The sequence below is a fragment of the Lithobates pipiens genome, unplaced genomic scaffold (assembly GCF_037356315.1).
Source record: "Lithobates pipiens isolate NorthernLeopardFrog02 unplaced genomic scaffold, aLitPip1_a1.2 Scaffold_16, whole genome shotgun sequence".
Classification (NCBI taxonomy): Eukaryota; Metazoa; Chordata; class Amphibia; order Anura; family Ranidae; genus Lithobates; species Lithobates pipiens.
Window position 1 is genome coordinate 321,522,962 of NW_027507748.1, and position 20,637 is coordinate 321,543,598.

The following is a 20,637-nucleotide window of genomic DNA, read 5'->3' on the forward strand; positions in this document are numbered from 1 at the left end:
TAAACACACCAGCTAAAGCACTGCATGGCACCTTTTATCATGATTCACGGCATAGTCCTTTGAATGCTTAAGGGGTACCTGATGTTCATAGGACCATTCTGCAGAGGAAGACATGGAGGTGGAGGAGGAGGGGGTAGAGCTCACACACCTGGAATCATCACCACCAGCTGCATGGAGATGTGGGTGCACAAACAAGTTGCAGCACGAAGCCCTGTCCTGCATCCTTTTGAGTGGCAAGCAGTGTTACCCAGTGTGCTGTGAATGAAATATACTGTCCTTGCTAATGCTTGCTAGACCACGTGTCAGCAGTAATGTGGATTTTACAGCTGACTGCCTTGCCCAACGATGCCAGAACATTCCCTTCCACGTGATGGTATAGAGATGGAATGGCCTTACATGTAAAATAGTAGCGATTGGGAACCTGCCATTTGTGGTACAAAACATTGTGAAAATTCACGGAAGGGGGCAGAATCTGAAAGGCAGAAGTTGGAGAGCCAACAGCTTTGACAAGCTTGCATTTAGACACTGGGCAAGCGGGTGGCAGGGACTGTATTTTTTTTTCTGCTGCACCAGATGGGGCAGAGAAATTTGCCAGCTACAGTCTACAGCTGGCAGTATGCTGCTGGCAGATGTGCTGCTAGGACCTGGGACACCCTGTGCTATACCATCATTCCTGTCAGTGGAGGCTGCTGATAGGTAATGTCTCAGTATAGCAGGGGTAGACTGAAGTGGGTAAAGAGGAGGAGGGACAGATTTGTGCCCCTTTTGTGTGGCTTTTAGGTGGTTGGACTTTAAATGCCTTGTTAAGCATGTGGTACCCAAATGGCTGGTGCTTTTGCCACATTTGATGTTTCTGAGACACAGTTTGCAGATAGCAACAGTGCGATCTGCTGCAGATGTGCTGAAAAACGCCCAGACAGCTTTGGGGAGTGGGCCTGAGATAACAGCTGCAGAATGTGATGGAATAGGGTGGCTGCTCTCTACTCTTTCTTAATGTTGGCCTCCTCGGGGCTGTGCCGCCTCCCCTTAAGTTTTCTCCTCTGCTCTATCTGGCACCCAAGTCGTATCAGTGACCTCATCATCATCATCATCACCATCTCCTATGTCTCTGCTTGTGTGACAGAGGAGGATGAGAAAGGTTTAGTAACCCAGTCCACTGTCTCCCCTGCATACTGTGGCTGGATAGAATGGGAAAACTCACTAAACAGAGAAAATGATGCCCTGCCTGAGGACTGACCACCACATCCACCTTTGCCTGTGGACACATCTGTTGCTGGCCCCCTTACAGTGGCAAGGGAACATCTGCCTCTCCTTGTTGTCCTCCCAGATATTGTTGGGAGGGAGGGGCAGTGCTTATAAGTAAATGTAAAGAAGAAGTGTAAATCTGTATGTAGACACACTTTAATCAATGTAAAGTGGTGTTTGGTGCATTTTAATTTGTTTACTCACACTACACAGGTACACTCCACGTAAATACTATAATATACTGCAATACAATGCGCCAAACGTACAGCAACACACAAAATTATATGGTATTAAACTGGCAGTAACACACAATACACAGTAATGCACACAGAAGTAAATGGCGTTAAATTTGCAGTAATGCACAAAACTATATGACGTTAAACTGGCAATAATGCATAAAAAACTATATGGAGTTAAACTGGCAGTAACGCACAAAATGATATGGCGTTAAACTGGAAGTAACGCACAAAAAACTATATGGCGTTAAACTGGCAGTAATGCACAAAAACACTATATGGCGTTAAACTGCCATTAATGCACACAGAACTATATGGTGTTAGACTGGCAGTAACGCACAGAAAACTATATGGCATTAAACTGGCAGTAACATACAAAAAACAATATGGCATTAAACTGGCAGTAACGCACACAGAACTATATGGCGTTAAGCTGGCCGTAACGCACACAAAACTATATGGCATTAAACTGGCAGTAACGCACACAGAATTAAATGGAGTTAAACTGGCAGTAATGCAATCAAATAGACGGTGTTCAACCGTCACTACACTGATGCTATCTGAACTGTCCCTATTCTAACTATACGCTAATTTCAAGATTACTGACAAGGTGGGGGTTATTTACTAAAGGGACATCCACTTTGCACTGCAAGTGCACTTGAAAGTGCACTGAAAGTGCACTTGGAAATAAAGTCGCTGTAGATCCGAGGAGGACATGCAAGGAAAATAAAAAACAGCACTTTAGCTTGCACATGATTGGATGATAAAATCAGCAGAGCTTCCACTCATTTCAGATCTATCCCTTAGATTTAGAGCGAAGTGGATTTGCCTTTTGTAAATAACCAGCGGTCTCACTACACTACACTGAAACTACCTGAGCTGTCCCTACTCTAGCTGCGCAATATGCAAAGCTGAATGATGGTCTTCTTCACTATACTCACACTATCCCTAGACTGACACTAAACTAATATTCTCCACTGACAGCTGAAGCAAAATAGCACAGTATAGCACACTAACTACTAGCACTGAACAGAGCCCTGTTCTATCTCTCTCCATGCCAAAATCATACTGAAAATGGCTGCCATTGAAAGAATACTTCTATACTGTGGGGAGGGAATGAGCCATGACTGGATAAAGTCATCGTGACTGTGTCCAATCGTGACTCGGACAGTGCTCTATACCCTGATTGGCTGAAGCTTTCACTGCTTCAGCCAATCAGGGCTTGCAATGCACTGTGCATCGCTGCAATGCATTGTGTTGGTTCAGGGGGTGCTTATAATGCCACAGGACAGCCAGACCCTTTCCAACTTCCATGGGGCACTCTTCAGTGAGCTCTCCAGACCAGGTCCTTAGGGAACATCCTTTGATTAGCTCCAGAAAAGGATCTTTAGAAGTAGGTACCCCAGCTATGCCAAACCTGGGACCTCTAAGAATATGCAGCAAACTCTAAGCCCTTGTACACACGGCCGGACATTCTGACAACCAAATCGGTTGGATTTTGTCCGACGGATTTTGTCCGATAGATTTTGTCCGATGGATTTTGTCCGAAACTGTTGCATACACACGGTCGGACAAAGTTGTCGGAAAATCCAATTGTACATAACGTGCTGACATTATTTCGTTACGACGGGACTACGTTCAGGCTAGTAGCCAATAGCTTTGGTCTAGGAATTTGATCTGAGCATGTGTGGCACTTTGTCCATCGGCGTAGGCTACACATGATCGGAGTATGTCCGATTGGAGCATTTTGTCGGAAAATGTTACCAGCAAGTTGGAAAAGTTGGTCCGTCCGATATTCAGACGGAAACAGTCCGATGGAGACCACACACAGTCTTAATATCCGACAAAACGGTCCGATAGGACACATTCCATCGGAATCTCTGACCGTGTGTACAAGGGCTAACAGTCTGCCCAGAGGGGCAGAGCCCCCAGGTTGGGGACTCCTCCAGTAGGTGAAGAAGTTGACTGTTCCAAACCTCAGACTATTTACATGCTCTTCAGTCACCTACTGGACAAACCTCCCAAGGGATTGGCTGAAGTTCAATAAATATTCAGACTGCTTATTAGACTTTCTAGTCCACTTTGTTCTAGAAATAATCAAACTTACAGACTGTGAAAGACAGAATATCCTAAAGCAATCAACAACTGCTCCATTGATTACAGAGGACATAAAGTACTACATTTGCCCAACATCCTAGCTCTTCTTACACTAGCTGATCTCCACTAGATGTTTATTGCACCTACAACTAAGTACACACTATTAACTCAGTAAAAAATAACTCTTATTCAGCCGGTCAACTTACACAATACAAAGGACTGGAATTTACATTTTGTCTTAGAGAATGGCAGTAGTACCTGCACTAAAGGTTCTTAATTTGTTTTTCATTTCAACATGCTGTGGATTAGAATTTGCTACTTCGCTTTCTGAAGTTTCTAAGTTGGAGGAATGTAGTTTAGGGTGTTAATATGTATTAATTTGTGCTTCTTTATCAACTAATATAGAGAATATCCACGGATTACCCTGCCAAATGTAATTTAGATTTGCCAAGCAATCACATTAATCTTAGCTAAATGTGAATGTGGAATCCAAGAAATGTAAGGGTATTTGAACTACAGACTTGTTATTTAACTGCCTCCAGCACACTGTTGCCTTTAATTTGGTCTACAAAAAATTATTGCTGGTCGGCAAATGTTAATGGCTGAGCAGGAATTCCATTACGTTTGATATATTACAATAACAATCAGCAAAGGTTATGCAGCATTTATTTAACAGTGTATCCTGCAAGGATGGTGTGTGTATATGACAATTTAGTCATTTTGTAGACTTGTATATAAGAAAAATAGGAGACTGTTGAGGGCATCATATTACATGTGGGGCTCTCCTTGGTTAGGCTTACTACTGTGTATGGAACGACTTACAGAAAGCACCATATGCGACTACAAGGAAGAGGAGGAGGATTCTATCAATGCCTATGCATATATACATACATTCTATGAAACAATGTGAGCAAGTTCTTTTTACTTCTTTAAAAGGTGCAAAGAAATGTTCTTTAATGGCATTTAACTTAAAAAGTCAGCAAGAAAATTTTCATTGGCCCTAAAATAAGATGGGGAACCTTGTACTATTAAATGTAGAAGCAGAGATGATAGTTTCACAAATATATTCATGATTCATTGTTTGGCGATATGGGTAAATGTTCACAATTTAGAATCTAAACAGACAGCTTAGGCCTGCAGACCTGAATTATCACCTAGCTGTCAATGATACCCTGAAGGCAAGGCTAGTTCTGTAAATAAAGTTAATCTACTGTCACCTCACAAACCACCTGTCAGAACTTGTTATGGAAAAATAAATATAAATACATTTTATATACTGTATATATATATATACTGTATATATATATATATATATATATATATATATATATATATATATATATATATATATATATATATATATATATATATATATATATATATATAGTGCACAATTATTAAGCAAGTATTTTGACCAAATTATAATTGTTATGCACATTGTCCAACTCCAAGCTAAATAAACGTAAATGCTTATTGGTTGTAAGCATATCAGGTGATGTGTGCTTTGTGTAATGAGGGAGGGTGTGGCCTAAGAAGATCAAAACCCTATAGCAAGGTGTGCATAATTATTAGGCAGCTTCTTTTCCTCTGGCAAAAGGGGCCAAAAAAGATATTTACCTTTTTTGTAAAAAGTCTTTCAGAGGGATGCAGCACTCTTGAAATTGCTAAGATATTGGGTGTAATCACAGAACCATCAAATGTTTTGCTGAAACTAGACAACAGGATCACAAGAAACGTGTTGGGAAAAAAAGACGCAAATTAACTGCCATCGTTTTTGGAAGAATCATATGTGAAGCCTCCAGTAACCCATTATCCTCTAGTGCTGTCATATTCCAGAACTGCAACCTACCTGGAGTGCCCAGAAGTACAAGGTGTTTAGTGCTCAGACACATGGCCAAGGTAAGGAAGGCTGAAACCCGACCTCCACTGAACATGACACATAAGTTAAAACATCAAGACTCGGCCAAGAAATATCTGAAGAAAGATTTTTCAAAGGTTTTATGGACTGATGAGATCTTGATGGACCAGATCAATGGGCAGTATGTGATAAAATCAGTCCAATTTGTTATAGTAAAATATTAATTTGTGCTATAACATGTGTTCTCACTGGAAAACTGAAGATAGGCATTTCTAGTCTCGAAGTGCCACCTGGTGGCCAAGGGCGCTAATGCAGAGGTAAATATACAATTGAACAGTAACCTGATCCACCAGTCAGAGAGAAGCTTACATCTTTTGGGTCAGGTTTATTAAGACTTTTAAGAGTGTATTGTCCTCACTGATTATATAATAAGTCAGGGTGGACAGGGAGGGGAGGACAGTGCATTATCTGAAAAGGGGGATCAGACTTCACCATCAAGACGGGAGACATGCTCATCATCTACTGAGAGACATTAGGGGGGGGACACTTTAAATCCCACTAGTTCATTTGATAGAGGCATCATCTGAGGGACAAAATTTAGATCTGATCACACACACTTTATCATCACATCAAAAATCATTGGGACTGCCTCATCTATAACACACTTTATCATCTAGAGACAATTCTACCTATTAGTCAGCAGCCATCTTAGGAGAGTCTGGCCAATAACCATTTTACAGTAAAGCTTTCACCTATTTATGGAAGGGTAACTCTTGCTTCCATATTTATTATTCGTCTTTCTGCATGCAAGTATTTTATGTTAGCTGTTTTGCTACCTCATTAGATATCCTACCACCCCAAAATATGGTCATTTTGATTTACCGTATTGGAATAACATTAGACAGACTTCACCCAGAAATCGAACTGCAGCGGGTTCACGGGTCAAGTTAGACAAATGCAGATTACTATCTGCCAAAGTTTATAAAACAATTTAGGATATCTTCAGTAAGAGAAATTAAATATGTGATTTAAGCCAACAGATATATCAAGGTTTTAGCAATTCAATACAAAAATAATCTAGTATCTGTGTCAACATTTTAATAAAAATGTTAGTGGCATTTGTAAAGTGACTTATTGTAAATACATATTAATGTATTTTCATAGTCTGCTGCCTATACTTACACTGGTCTTGTTGTTTTATTCAAATAATTTGATGCATAGGCAAAAGAATTAAGGAATAGTTCATTAGTCATTTAAATTATTTTTATAAATTATTTTGGTATTGGAGACACTGTGGTTTATTGATCAATTAAATAATTGGTTTAGCTGACTAATCATTCAGACATTCCCTGACATAAAAAAGAATGCCCACAGACTGTGTGACTACCACTCATCAAGGAAGGAGAGGCCTTTATGCAGTAAGGCTCCAACTGGCCACAATCATTTGTTACATTTGTTACTTCCTTAGATCAGAGGGAATATGTTTAATCTATCTTAAGATCCAAAATATTAGTCATAGGGAGATCAGATAGTACAAACTGTAAGCTACATTCTGATACAAAATGGTATGTCCTGGTCCTATAGAACAGCCTAGGGACTGACTAAGCAGTTTTAAGAGCTGTTTATGACAACCATGTGTTTAAACTCATTGTGATCTGGATGATGAGCCTTTGTTGGAAATCCTAATTTTGACCAATTTGGACCGGCTGATCCATGTAACCTGTGGCCACTTCAGGTGTCACATCCAAAAGTGATTGTCTAAGGCTTGAAATCCGTCTCCCAAGTCAAACTTAAGCTTTTATACAAGTTGCATTTAAAATACATTCAAAGTGATATTAAAGGCTATGTTTTTTTTCTTAAAATAAAAAATGATGTTATACTTCTCTGCTCTATTCAATGATATTGAACAGAGGGGTCGCTTATCTCCTTTTTGGAGGTCCCCCACTGGCACTCTCCACTCCTTCTTCTTCTAAGTACCCGCTCAGCAAAGAGAACAAGATAATAGCCGCACACCACCGCTGGATTTGATCAAAGTGAAAATCTTTTATTTCTCCATAGTCAAACAGCACAAAGGACTAGAAAGCTATTGACACGTTTCACACAATTGAATGTTTATTCATAAGAAGCACTTAATTGTGTGAAACGTGTTAACAGCTCACTAGTCCTTTGTGCTGTTTGTCTGACTATGAAGAAATAAAAGACTTTTACTTTGATCAAGTCCAGTGGCAGTGTGCGGCCATTATCTCTTTCTCTTTGCTGAGAGGGTACTTAGAAGAAGGAGTGGAGAGTGCCAGTGGGGGACCTCCAAAAAGGAAATAAGCGACCCCTCTGTGCAATATCAGAAGTTTAACAATTTTTTTTATTAAAACATAACCTTTAGGATCACTTTAAATGCAACTAGTAAAGAAGTGGTGGAGCGATGAGAGGTGTCAGGAAAGTGTTTAGGGGGGGAACAGTTAGTGGAATTTTTTTTTACCTTAATGCAAGGAATGCATTAAAGTAATAAATGTTTAGAGGTTAAAAAAAACTTTAATTATATTTTAGCCTTTCCTGTTTAGCGAGAAAAAACTTTTACCCAAATTCCTTAAACTGGCTGCACTATATGATCAATCCTTTTAGCAGGCAAACAGCTACCACCAATATGTATTTTAGCTCTGTATTTATATTCTTGCCTAGACATCAGCTTTTAAACTGTTAATACTGTTTTTATGTGTGATGAATGTTAAACAAAATTAGTACAGTAATTGTACAGTTTATAATTTTTTTGTATTTTGCATATTTCAACAGCACTAACATCTTCCACAGTGAACTGGAGACTACACAAAACTACTCACATCAGTCTTTGCCTGTAAAGTGCTCTAATCTTCATGCCAGAGCCATATAAAGAACAGACATATGTACTCTTAAGGGACAATCTAATCAGCAGTCAGTTAGCATTACCTACTAGTCTGTCTTAGGTATTGATGGGAATCGGAAGAATACAATTGGAACCTACAGATACTCATAGAGAACAGCTCCATATGACTCAATTTAACTAGCATCCTTTGTGGCAAGTGAACATGATACCCTAGCATTAAAAAGCAAGAGTGCTAACCATGTAGATAGATACTGTGAACAATATAACGTTTTTCTTGACTATTGTCCTCATATACAATTCATGATTTAAGGAATATGATATGAATTTACACTATATTTCATATAATCAAGTTTAATCATTTTAGTACAGCTGGTAATGCACCAATTTAGCCATCAAGTTCAACCCATTCTTCCAAATTGTAATAATCCTGAAAACACCAAAACAAAATCCCAGTAACACATGGTTGTGACTCTTTGTTTATTCATTCATTAGTTTAGGTAAGGTACAAAGAAAACCAAAGACCAGGCCCCTAGAGCCCATAACCCCCTACCACCTAACACTTGCTCAGCTGTAGCAGTCCAATGAAGAAAGATAGAAAATGAAGAGGGAGCTGTGTCTGTCAATGGACTCCAAGAAATAGGTTTTACAGTAAGTACAAAAATCCCAATTTCTTCATTGTCCATGTCCGCAGCTTTATGCATAATAAGAAACTAAGGGGAAAAGCACTCTAAATAGTTGGGAGGGCCCACCAAAAAAGATATAGGTGAACCTGACCAACAAGAAAGAAATCAATACAAGGGCAATAAACATCTACTTGCAGAACTTTTCAATAGAAACCATCTTTAGTGGCAAATACACCAAACTTGTAAAACTTTGAGAACATTTAAACAGAAGACTAGTTTGAAGTCTCACAGATTGGAGATCACCAGAAGCCTGATTGTGAAAAGCCTAATAATTACACACAGCTCTAACTCCAATGAAGTAAACTTTACCAGAAAAAGAAGTGCATGAGACAGAACACAGCATGCATTTAGCACTGTGTCGCACATAAAATCTGAGGTGGTGGACAGGTCAAATGTATGGACTCCATTTTTATATGGCTTTCAATTCTCTTTTGACAGATCATATACTGGTGTCAGACATGTTGTTTGCATGCAAATAAATGTATATATTTTTAAGAAAGAAGCTACTTAATCCCCCACTCAAGGGATTAAAGAACCCAAGCAGTGTTCCACAGCATGGAAGGAAGCTGTGTCTCAGAAAAAAGTGCTTCAGAGAATGTCACTGTAATTCCCTAGAACAACAGAGCATGCAAAGGATTTGTCCATTATGCGCAGCGCAATCATATGTGCATCTGCCAGTCCTTGCTGCAGGAGACATGGCAAGAAGTTCACAACGGTAGTTCAGGCATAAACACTGCCCTGCTGCCAAGTAAAAGAGAGAAACACAGCCCAAGTAAGTAATAAAGAGTAGGGTTTTCCCCGGTCTCCAAAAATGTCAAACAATGTCCAACAAGTTTAGACTGTAAATAAAAAGGCCCTTTTCTCCAGCAGTGCCCCCTAGCTTCACCCGCAAGTACAATGATGGGAATAATTGCTAGCACAACAATAGTCAGCCATACACACTAATAAAATGGAGTCTTCGGGAACAGGGTCAGATAAACGGTCAGAACTCTGGTCTGACTTAAATATTGAAGTCTTGTGCTAACTGTAATAGTCTCAAGACTGTTGCAGAGAGAACACTAGTTTACTAAATGAACTGGGAAATTCTGTGCTCAGTGGCTAGCTGGACATACTTCCAGAGTTTTCAATATTAAGTGTGAATTTACTGGTAGCTGTTAATATTAGAATATTTTCCAATTCAAGCAAAAAATATAGCCTATAGAGGGCTGGTCTTCAGTTTTTCAGTCAATGCTCACGAATCTGATCTGTACCACTTCTGTAAAGGACCTTTATATGCAACACACATTTACAACTATAAGCAGCCATTGCTTACAGCTGGGTTCAAAGCACGTGATCCCTCCTTTGCAGTTGTGGTGCCTAGTGTAACCGTTGCCCACTTCTACTTGGTGGGGTAGTATTACTTGTTTTTAATATTTTTAAGCTGATGCATATTTCAAGAGGACATATTTGCAAAAACCTTCGTAACAGCTTTGTCATATGTAGAAAAACCTCTACATAAGGTGTCCAGATTTTAAAAATTAAATCCGGGACATTTTTTTTATTGGCAAATGCTAAACTATTTTATAAGCATATTTTCCTCAGTATATGTGGTATGTGTTTGTGGAATGATTGTAAGATATATACGTTATTGCTCATATTTCGTCCATGAGATAGAACCCATACCAAGTATATGTGGTATGTGTTTGTGGAATGATTTTAAGATATATACGTTATTTCTCATATTTCGTCCATGAGATAGAACCCCCACATTCCCTAGTGCAGACCCCTCAGTAGTAGAATCCCCCTTTCCCCAGTGCAGACTCTTCAGTAGTAGAACAACGCCTTTCCCAGTGCAGACCCCTCAGTAGTAAAATCCCCCCTTCCCCAGTGCAGAACCCTCAGTATTAGAACCCCTTGCCCTTCCCCAGTACAGACCCCTAAGTAGTAGAACCCCCCTTCCCTAGTGCAGAGCCCTCAGTAGTAGAACCCCCCTTCCCCAGTGCAGACCCCTCAGTAGTAGAACCTCCCCTTTACCCAGTGCTGACCCCTTAGTAGTAGAACCCCCCTTCCCCAGTGCAGATCCCTCAGTAGTAGAACCCCACCTTTCCCAGTGCAGACCCCTCAGTAGTATAACCCCCCTTCCCCAGTGCAGACTTCTCAGTAGTAGAACTCCCCTTCCTCAGTACAGACCTCTCAGTAGTAGAATCCCCCCTCCCCAGTACAGACCTCTCAGTAGTAGAACCTTACATTTCCCCAGGGAAGACCCCTCAGTAGTAGAATCTCTCCCTTCCCCAGGGCAGACCCCTCAGTAGTAGAACCCCTCTTCCCCAGTACAGACCCCTCAGTAGTAGAACCCCCTTTCTCCTGTGCAGACCCCTCAGTAGTAGAACACCCCCCTTCCCCAGTGCAGACCCCTCAGTAGTAGAAATTCCCCCCTTCCCCAGTACAGACCTCTCAGTAGTAGAACCCCCCCTTACCCAGTACAGACCCCACAGTAGAAGAACCCCCCTTCCCCAGTACAGACCCCTCAGTAGTAGAACCCCCCTTCCCCGGTGCAGACCCCTCAGTAGTAGAACACCCCCCTTCCCCAGTGCAGACCCCTCAGTAGTAGAACTTCCCCCCTTCCTCAGTTCAGACCTCTCAGTAAAAGAACCCTCCCTTCCCCAGTACAGACCCTTCAGTAGTAGAACCCCCCCTTCACCAGTACAGACCCCTCAGTAGTAGAATCTCCCCCTTCCCAAGGGCAGACCCTTCAGTAGTAGAACCCCCCTTCCCCAGAACAGACCCCTCAGTAGTAGAACCTCCCCCTTCCCCAGTGTAGACCTCTCAGTAGTAGAACCTCCCCCTTCCCCAGTGTAGACCTCTCAGTAGTAGAACCTCCTCCTTTCTCAGTACAGACCCCTCAATAGTAGAACCCCCCTCCCCAGTACAGACCCCTCAGTAGTAGAACCTCCCCCTTCTCCAGGGTAGACCCCTCAGTAGTAGAACCCCCCTTTCCCAGTGCAGACCCCTCAGTAGTAGAACCCTCCCAATACAGATGTAGTGCAAATGAACTTGTATGTCCCCATCTACAGCACTGTGGTGAGTACAGACTTACTGATCCAATTTCATCATGCAGGCAGAAGATGGTGCAGAATAGAAGTGGGTGGGACAGAGGAGACTTTCTAGCAGGAGTAAAGCCTACCCCCCCCCCCCATTATCATCCAAGGACATCCTCCTAGCCCAGCAGTACGGCACAACCTGGACAGTGTGTGCTTAGCTATGAGGACAAGGTTGTGGGATCTACCTTGGCCAGTATACCAGCAAATCTGAAAAGATTGACAGAAGGGATGGACTCAGCAGCTTTTCAGAATCTAAGCATAAGGCGGGAGATGGGAGGAACAGAGTACTGCCAGAACCATTCACCCGGGTGCGGCATGCCCCCTCCATCACCATAGCAATGCCACTGAATCCAGAGACAAAACTGGGGACAGTCTTGCTCTGGGGACAGTGTCTTCAGTCTAGGGACTGTCCCCGGAAATTGGGGGTGTCTGGTCATCCTAATTTAGTACTGTCGGGCTGATTTACAGTATATAATCTTATTTTTGTGATTTCCCCTATGCTCAGGTGATCGTTTGCTTCCTCATGTTGCTGGGTCGTGTCCCTGGGAATAGTGTGAGAGGTAACCATGCCCTGGGTTATAAATATTGATCCTGGCCAATCACTAGAAGGTTTATGGTCAGTGTTGCATGTTGGGGGGAGAGTATAAACTTTTTGGGAACCTCTTTTGCTTCTGGGGCTCTGCCCTGGGGGGGGAGATATATCTGAGCCTCCCAGGCCTGCTGAATGGGCAAGACTACTGCTGAGAAAAAGTTCTATAGGCCTGAAGTTTGATGCTGTCAGAAGGAAGGTGATTCCAGGAGCATGGCTGCCTATTAGGGGCATCATCTAAAGGAAACATCACTGTTATGAGACCCCTGGTGGGCTGGGCACAAGACTACCAGTAGACACTGTAAGAAGTCTGAACTTCCAACCCTACAAGTATTGCCAGTCTCGGCCTAAAGACACAACAAACCAGTCCATGAGGGGGGCTAAAAAAAAAATCCTCCATTTGTGCTTGTTGTGATGGAACCTTTTTGAAGCTGCTGGGTATCCCATACACCCTAATTCTCTTCCTCAGAGCTGTTCAAATAAATGTATTACCCAGCAAAGATTAGGGAGTGAGGTTCCATTAGTTCAATGTTATTTTTATTCAAGTTTTCAGGTTTTGATACAAAAGCAAGGTAGTATAATCAGAAATAACAAACAACAATGTACTTTGATGAATACCTATAATGCCACCAAAAAAGGCTATATGGACGCAATTCGAACATCATATGGTGGAGGGAATGTAAAGCCAACATCGCAGTACATAAAATAAGCAAGTGGCAAACCTATAATAAAACTAAGATATGGTGAAAAGGAAGGGAAAGGGGAGAAAAATGAGAGAAAGGGAAGGGAACAGACGTTCTGAGAAAACAGACATTCTGAGAAATTCTCGAAGATCTACAAGATGATAAGGACAGAAAAAATCATTGAGAGATTAGGGCTCGGAAGGCAGCAGAGTCACTGTAGGCCTGCCAACATGTTCATGTACAGACCATCTTCAGCTCCAAACATCTCCATTGTCATTTTGTTGTTCAGTATTTAAGGCCATGCCAACAGACTAGGAGGATAGGTGGTTTTCCAGTAATGTGAGATAGCATCCTGGGCTGCCAACAAACAGTACCTAAGAAGGGATACAGAAGAGTAACTTCCGGGGATGCCTGTATGTCTGAAAACATTGATGTTATATGAGGTGAAGATTTTTTTTTTTGCCAAAATGGTGAGATTAGACAGCAGTCCCACAAGATGTGTAAGGGGGAACCCTCATCTTAATTGCATCTCCAATAATAATTAGAATCATAGGGTTACATTCAATGTAAGTCCACCAGGATCTGGTACATAGGGACAGAATCTTATAGGTGGAGGTCCATTCATTGATTGCTGCTGGATAGTTGGTGAGGGCAGTGGGGCAACTGAGTAATGCTACGTACACAGGACCGGACTTTCCGGCAGACTAGGTCCGATGGTCTTCCCGACGGACTTTCGGCGGAGTTCCGACGGACCTTCTGAACGAACGGAATTGCCCACACACGAATGGACTAAGTCAGATCGAAAGTCCATTCATTTTGAACATAATGAGGTAAGACGGGACTAAAAAACGAAGTTCAATAGCCAGTAGCCAATAGCTTCCCGTATTTGGTCCTTTGGGCCAGTATACAGACGAACGGTTTTCCCGATAGGAATTGAGTCCGTTGGACAGATTTGAAACATGTTCTATTTCTAGGTCTGCCAGATTTTTTATGTGAAAAATGATCGGATTAGCCCACACACGATTGGATTGTCCAACGGACTGATTCCATCAGACCTAGTCTGCTGGAAAGTCCGGTCGTGTGTACGTGGCAGAACTGTTACCTCTAGATATGCTAGGAGGGACCAAAATAAACCATTAGCTCCTTCACCTAATTAAGATTGCAAAAAAGAAAATGAACACAATGTCGGTTTATGATTGACTTACATATCTTTACTGTATGTGCATAATGCTTAACACGTGGCCACTGCCTATTAACCTTGCATATATGGTTTATTTTCTTGTACCCAAAAGTGTTGGCAGTGACAAATGATGCTCTCATCTTTCGGGATCAAAATGTATGAATGTAATATATGTCACAGCACTGGGAAGACTTTTACTACTATATTATACACATAACAAGATGACAATTGCCCAATCCTGCTAAACAATGTAGTTCTATGAACTACCTCTACCCTGGGTAAACACCTCTGACTTACTTTTTCAAGAAAAAAGCTGACCATCTAGTATGAATTCCTAAGGACATTGTGCATTCACAGTAATTGTGTAACAGTCTTATGTCTCTCTCAGACAAATATAGTAACTGCTGGTGTGTGCTGAAGATCATGGAGACATTATGAACTCCACAAGTTATTGAGCTGTGATGTTTCTTTACATCAGGTCCCATCATCCGTATTTACTGTAAAATATTCACTTGGATAGTGTTAACCTCAGGACTTTGTATAAAATCCTGGTCCTTCTGAAAAAGAACATCACATAGGAAAGAATGCATTCAGTTTTTTTATTCCCTGCCCAGCCTTTACTACATATTTCCTATAGCTCCTACACACCACAAAGGAAACAGCAGCCTTTTTATGCACCAAGGTACCTGCAGGCTATACAAGCTAAAAGCTGTCCAATGTATGCAAGATGCTATTAATTATGATTACATTTCCTTGTCCAGCCTTAGTTAATTGTCATACTGACGCAGATTACGTCGCTCACTTTCTTTCCACCATGAAGAACAATTATTCTTTTTTCCTTTTATACTGTACATTACATGCTGAGCTAGGGATATTTCTCGGTTTGAATACACAGTTTCCTCTGTATAACTTCACAGTCTCCATGTCACTGCCAGACTCCTGGTGAACACCTCCTCCAATGTCCTTGCCAAAGCGGCCCGAGACTCCTTCCAGAGCACGTGGCAACCAGAATAGGAGCAGGACACTGGGACAAACAACCCAACCTTTTATATCATCACATCACATTTCCATTCAGTCTGCCCAAACATTAGGCTTTTCTTTCTTTTCTTCATCCTTTCCTTTCTTCTGTATTTAAACTCTTGCTAATTAGTTTCGGACCATTAAAATAACACTTTTTTTTTCATTCCTTTAAAGTGTTAATGTTTTACCATTTTCGCTGTAAGAAATCACGTTGCAAGCAGTCAGCATGGGAAACACAAAATAGGCACTGTATTGAGATTAGGGTAAAAGGTGGTATAAGCTGCTTTATGAGGATCAGCTGGGCTAACTGTAACTATAGTTCCCTTTTCCTGTCTGAGCTGTCAGCACAGTTGCCGTCGATATGACTGTAAATAAATAAAAGTAACAGGGCCATATTAACTTCTCCTTACTGCCGTAAAGTATATATATATATATATATATATATATATATATATATATATATATATATATATATATATATATATATATATATATATACATATATATGTGTGTGTGTGTGTGTGTGTGTGTACTGTAGCAGCATCCATGGGTGTCTGGGTTTGTGTGCTGAGAGCATGCTCGTTGTGCACTCCCAGCACCCTGACCGGTCCCTGTTTGTTATTGGAAGCCAAAGGGATGGGCTTCTGTTCATGTGATTGCTCTGATAACCAATCGCAGTAATCATGTGATTGGGACACTTCCTACCTCCCACCATTAAGACCCACTAAAAGGGATAAATGTTGTATAAATTCAGTCTTGTACCTAATGGATATCTAAATGCAAGATTTTGAAGGGTTAGAACCCCAATTAACTTTTTAATACTTTCTGTGTCCCCATTAGGAAGATTCAATTTTCTATTTGCTTTGCTGTATACTGTCGCTGAGAAAGAAAGTAAGGAAAAATCCAAACTTTTGAGTTTCCGCCAGAACAGAAATAAAGGGGAAGTTTTCAATATTGGGACGCTGGTTCATGCAGGAACTGTCTAGGGGAGGACTTACCTCACTTTGAACAGATTTATTCTCACTTCCTGCTGTGTTTGAATTACAGAAAGAAAAGGAAAATCTCTCCAAAGGGACACAAGTGACAAACCAACAGGGGTTTTAAGCATTCCTTACTCTATACAAAATAAAAATAAAACATTTTAGCATTAGAAATACATTAATAAATCATAACAGTGGCATAGCACCCAACTGTCTCTGATTTTGAGGGACTGTCCCTGATTTCAAATAATGTCCCTCTGTCCCTCTTCCCCCCTCATTTTTCCCTCATTTTGGTTTGTTCTATATCGTTTTTATCTTTCAAGAAGTGTTTCCCAGTGCTAAACCTTTCATCCAAATTCTAAATTGCTGCAGTTGTACATTTTAAAAGCCAATATAAAGAAATAGTAGTGGTAAAAAAAAAGCCCTTGTAGAATTAATTAACCTTTTTTTTGGTTAATTCTCCTTTAAGGGGTGTGGCAGGAGGCCTTTCCTATGCCTAGATAAGTTTCCTAGTAGGTGTCCCTCATTCCCATCTCAAAATGTTGGGAGATATGCAGTGGAAGTGTTTGGAGCATTCTAAGCCATAAACCACAAAAGTTACATAGCAGTGCCCTACATTATTTACAATGTACAGCAAACACTGCAAACTATGATGTAGTCCTGCTGCCACTATATAGTGTAATTGGGTATGCTATTATTTGGTGCCATCGGGGGTACTATTTAAAAAAAAGTGTACTTCAAAATAGGAAGAAAGCACGTGCCACAGGGAAGTTGATATATACCATGGGGGTCTGACACCAACACAAGATTTTCTCCCATTTATATTAAGCAGGACCATACTTCAAAATCCAAGGTTAAAACTCACAAACTCAAACGAACATAAGGCTGTGGCACATATTATTGACATGCTCATATTTGTATAATAAAAATCTTTTTAAAATTATATTTGAACTGTAAATGCAAAAAAATGCATTAAGGCTTAATTTACACAAGACAATTTACAACCTCTCCGGAACGATTTAACTTGACAGATAGTAACCAACGTTTAAAAACGTCCGTTTTGCAGTGTTTACATGCAACATTCATTTGCATTTAGAAGTGTTTTTTTTCTTTAAAATAGTCAAAAATTTATAACGCCTGTAAGCAAAGCATGGCTAAAAGCGAGTTACCGCGTATTCATGCGCTTGGTGTTTCAAATGCGTCTGAACATCCGTCTTGAATGCATTTTTTTGCTTTCCAAAAAATGCTTCTAAACTCAACTGCCTAGAAACAACTATAAATGACCCTGTGTATATGTACTGATAAGATAACATAGAAGAGGGTTCAGGGGCAGCTGAAAAAAACGCCCAACTGCTCCTAAATGTCCATTTACCAGCAGAAGTGTACATGAAGCCAAATACATATAAAGGGGCTGCTGTATCAAAAGTGAGCTATAAAAAAATATTTTTATCTATAAACAAGGATTCTGATTTATTGTGATGAACAACAAAAAATTGCCAGACTCTGGGAAGCATTTTTGTCAAAGGGTATTTAACATATGTTTTGAGTATAATTGTTTCTTGTTTGGTATGGCTTAGAATGCTGTTTGGTCCTGACAAGGGCTGGGGAATGCTGTAGTTTAACAATGTACTCGAAGTTGCAAGTCTTGAAATATTTTATAAAAAGGTAAGTCATACTGTAAAAGCAACTGACAAGCCATTAACTTAAGGTTCATCTAAAGTACAAATTCGAAGTGGAGGTGGAGGGTAAAATCTTCAACTCATCCAAATGGTCACAACAATAATTGCATTGATCAGAAAGTTAGTAGAAAGCAGTTTCACCATACATAGAGTATGTAGCTTGAAGACACCTATTTGTATATTGCAGAAGTATATCTGACGATTATATGAGGAAATAGAGGGGGTTGAAATCTGTTAGAAATTTACTGTTGGGAAGATTCCCCTTTGCTTTCTGTCCTGGAGACACAACAGAAACTGAGAGATGATCTCTACAAAGTGAGGCAAATTTCAATTTTAAATAGATGTACCCTTTAGGGAATTTCCATAACTCTTGTTCTGGTGAAAACTGTGCCATTTTGGCTTTCCCTACTTTTTTTTAGCTCTAGACTAAGGATGAGCTCAGGCATGTTTGTAACTCGCACGTGCAGAGCCCGCCAGGAAGTCGGCACTGCTCAGAGCTAATCGCAGGCAGTGAGACATTTCTCGATCTCTGCAGCTGCGGATCGGGAAAATGTCTCATTGCCTGTGATTAGCGCTGTGCAGTGTCGACTTCCTGGCAGGCTCTGCACGTGCGGGATGCGAACACGCCTGAGCTCATCCTTACTCTAGACAATGATCACCAGAGAAAATTGAGATGTAGAGTCTCCCTAGTGGGGGCAGAGCAATAAAAACATGACAGAGCTTTTTCCCCACTCCATTCAAAACTAAAAGTAAGCTTTGCCTATACATACACCTTATAGAATATAAGGGAAGTTTTTTTCATTTTGGATGAAGTAGGGAACATTATAGCATTTTTATCTTTTTTTTGGCCAATTGTGTGTTTTTGGAAAGATTAACCTTCATATCTTGTCCCATAGGTAAAACCTGAATTAAGAGGGAATCTCAATGACATAAGGAAAATCCCCTCTTGGACAGTTGTCACCGGAACAAGCATCCCCACTAGAAAATGTACCCTACCTTCCAGTGCAAATTTAAAACTTTGGATATTATCTTACTTTGAGTCCTAGTCACAAGAACACAAAAAGGACATAGAAAGAAAGAAAAAAACAATGTGACAGGTGTTCTAGTCTTTTCTCATTCTATCCAAAGCTAATAAAAAGATTGTCCTTTAGATACACTTTATCTAACTCCTACTTTCCTCATACCATACTAATAAAAAAAAAAAACTACAGCAAATGCAATATACTGTGTGAAATTGCGTCTACATTTTTAAAACAATTTGTTAGAAATCTATAAATGGTATATATGGCTAGACACTTAGGAGGAATTCAATAAAGCAATCCTCTCACTTTTCTAGCAGTATTTCCGCATAAAACAAAAGTCCTGCGTCAAATTCACCAAAGCATTATGACAGTTTAGTTCAGATTACCCATATGTGCAACAGATTCAGGTGGTTCTTATTTGTGCCACTTTTAGAATGTACCACTATGTCTGTGACAAATTCTAATTCTAGCATACAAAGAGACCCCAGTGCTGAGTGTGGGGTATTTTGTGCCGGGAAGTTGTTATGAATATGACAGATTATCTCACAGCGCTGTCTGGTTGCTATGAAGCCAGCAACCGCCAGCGTTATAGCAGCCAATGACTTATCTTTAGGCCTATTATGCTGCTAACTGGGAGTTCCCTCAGCCAACAGCTAAAAATAAATATAGGGCAGGGATTCTGGCTGATGTCATTAACCAAGCATTGCAATGACCATATTTAGAAAATTATGTCAGTCAACATCTTGCCCTTTGCCCTTTACTTTCATCTGTAGGGAGGGGAATCTCTTGGTTGACATGGGGCCACGAATCAGTCAGCCGTTGCTAGGACTCGGTTGCCTGCCTCATCAGCAGTGTCCTAGCTAGCAAATGACTGAACATGCACTGAGGATGGTGTGTCCACAGTATGGACACTATGGGTCCCTCTATATGCCAGATCCATTTACTTATTTTTGACAGGTACCTTTATTGTCTTCTGCACAAAGACTTGTTGTGGAGGAGAAGTGATGGAATCCAAAGAGTGTCTACAACACTGATTTCTAATTAGTAAACCTGAACTAAAATTGTGAAGGTATCCAAGCTGGACAAGAATACGCACAAGTCAAGTACTGCTTGGCCATCTCTATTATACAATAAACATGCTTCCTGTCTCCAAATATTCATGTAAACAGGGATCCCCAAACTACGGCCCTCCAGCTGTTGCGGAACTACACGTTTTATGAGGCATTGTAAAACTCTGACATTTGCAGACATGACTAGGCATGATGGGAATTATAGTTCCTGTACAACTGGAGGGCCATAGTTTGGAGACCCCTGAACTGTAAGGACAAAGACCTTTCAGTTTTTAATAAGTTAAAAACAGGGTTTATTGTGTTTTGGACACCAGGATATAATCTCTTATGGCTAAAAACTGACATATCTACTTTCTAG

At 40.6% G+C, this 20,637-nt stretch overlaps 1 protein-coding gene across 3 annotated transcripts in view; it reads right to left on the minus strand.

The window, feature by feature from the left end:
- The window catches only part of COL8A2 (collagen type VIII alpha 2 chain), a 226,353-nt gene that overhangs the window by 200,116 nt on the left and 5,600 nt on the right, over nt 1–20,637 (minus strand). The window lies entirely within an intron of this gene.